We start from the raw sequence: 2,411 nt of genomic DNA on the forward strand, positions 1-2,411 counted from the left end.
ATGAATGAAGTTTGAAGATCACACTTGATTCATAGTTTGCCTTCAACCTTGATTCATAATTTACTTGAAAATATAGAACAATGGACCCAAGCCTATCCTATGGGACCTAAAACAAAACAAAACAAAAAATATAAAAAAAATAAAGGTCATAGTAACATAACAATTAACTTAGGCTGCTCTTGTGGCCTCGTGGTAAGGAATAGCTCTGTCAAAACAAAGGTTCAAAATTCAAATCCACCATCTGCTCCACAAGAGAAAAATGAGCGAGTTTCTCCCATTAGATTTACTGCCTCTGAAAACCCACCAGTTTTCAGTTGTGGGTTCATTCCAACTTGAAAGTATGCAAAACAACAATATGCTTCAACTATGAAGATAGGGTCTGTACCAATTTTGCGTCTTCTGTGTATTTCTCCTGCCTGATATAGAATCTAACACAAGAAACCTGGGAACAGAAGAAATTTCAAAGAAAAGGACGAAGGCAGAAATTTATAAAACCCCAATTCTGAGACTCAGAGGTGTAAGAACCAGGTATCAGAAAATCAGTTTCTGGTAAAGTGCCTTTAACAGCACCCCACCCGCTGGAGTAAATCCCACCCTGATTAATCAACTGCCCTAAAGTGCCCTGGCCTGTGGGGCTCTTCAATGGTGACCCTAGGAGGGGAAGGAAATGAACTAGAGGGGGGGCCGGGGTGGACGGGGATGTGGGGTGGGGACAGGAGGCACAAAGGCAGGAAGACAAATCGAATCTCGGAAGAAGTCTTCATTTTATTGAAAGCACTGACAGTTTATATAAAGAAGCACAATGGGGGAGGAGAAGTAGACAGTGGGGGAGAATAAGGTGTCCTTTCCAGTAAGCTGAACATTATCTGGTAAACAGAATCTTATCAGGGTGTTCCCAGTAAACCGAAACCTATCCTCCCAGTGTAGGGCAACATGTCCATACATGTCCTTAGAGAATTACAAAATGGCTTCAGGTAGGTTGAACAAGTGGCTCCCAGCATTAAAGTGGAATTCTTCTTCTTTGTAAGGCCACAAGCTATGTTGTTCATTGTATGAAAGAACTATGATGGTCCATTAACTAAAAGAATTGGCTCCTCACCAAGTTTTGTCTTCTATCAAGTCCTGGGGATTTATTTGTTGCCAAGTCCTTCAGAGCTGGCAGCACTCTTCCTCTTAATCACTAATATTATCATCTTGATCATGTTAGTTCTTGAAATTCTTCTGTGTCAGTCAATTGTTTTTAGTACAGTACCTGGCCAAATGACTGGAAAAGATCCATATCCTCATGCCAAAAAAATGATTTCCCCACAGGGCCTGGAAATTATCAAACAATATCGCTATACCACATACAAGCAAAATCCTGCTGGAGATTATCCAAAAACAAATGGAGCAATACATCAACAGAGAACTCTCAGAAATACAAACTGGGTTTAGAAGTAGTTGTGGCACTAGAGATGGTATCGCCAATACCAGATGGATCTTGGCAGAAAGCAAAGAGGACCAGAAGAATATCTATCTATGTTTCATTGACGATGTAAAGACATTTGTCTGTATGGATTACAACAAACTGTGGCTAACCTTGAGGAGAATGGGAATCTCAGAACATTTGCCTGTGCTTATGTGAAACCTATACTCAGACCAGGAAGTAAGTAACCATTATGTTGTTCAAAATCATGAATGGAGTGCGTCAGAGATGCATGCTGTCTCCATACCTTTTCAATTTCTATACAGAATAGATCATCCTGAAGATAGATTTTATGAGGAGAAATGTGTCATCAGGACTGGAGGAAGACTCATCAACAACCTATGTTATGCAGGTGACACAAACTTGCTTGTTGAACCGGAGGAGGCCCAGAAGATCTTGCTGCAGAAAACCAAGGGCTGTAGTCTTCACTATAGATTGAAGCTCAACATCAAGAAGACAGCGATTCTCACCACTGGGCCAACTGGCAGCATCATGATAGATGGAGAAGAAATTGAGGTTGCTAACACTCACAGGTTGCTTTGCTTCATAATCAACACTCTTGACACCAGCATCCAAGAAATGAAAAGATAAATTGCACTGGAGAGATCTGCTGTCACAGACTTCTCCAGATTACTGAGATGCAATGATGTTAGTCCAGACATTAAAGCACACCTGAACTAGGCCATGGGCTTTGCAATCACTTGTTATACATCAGAGAGCCGGGCAATGACTAAGGATGACAGAGAAGAATCGAAGCCTTTGATTTGTAGTTCTGAAGAAGGGCCCTGAACGCCAAGAGAACAAGCAGGTCTATCTCACAGAAACCGAGTTTCTTTGGAGACTAGAATTTCTAACCTCCTTTTCACATACTTTGGGCACGTGGCGAGGAAGGACCGGTTCTTGCAGAAGGACATCATGCTCAGAAGGGTGGAGGGACAACAAAGGA

Source organism: Elephantulus edwardii, unplaced genomic scaffold (genome assembly GCF_000299155.1).
Source record: "Elephantulus edwardii isolate Elephantulus edwardi_28Jun2011 unplaced genomic scaffold, EleEdw1.0 scaffold00176, whole genome shotgun sequence".
In the NCBI taxonomy this organism is placed as follows: domain Eukaryota; kingdom Metazoa; phylum Chordata; class Mammalia; order Macroscelidea; family Macroscelididae; genus Elephantulus; species Elephantulus edwardii.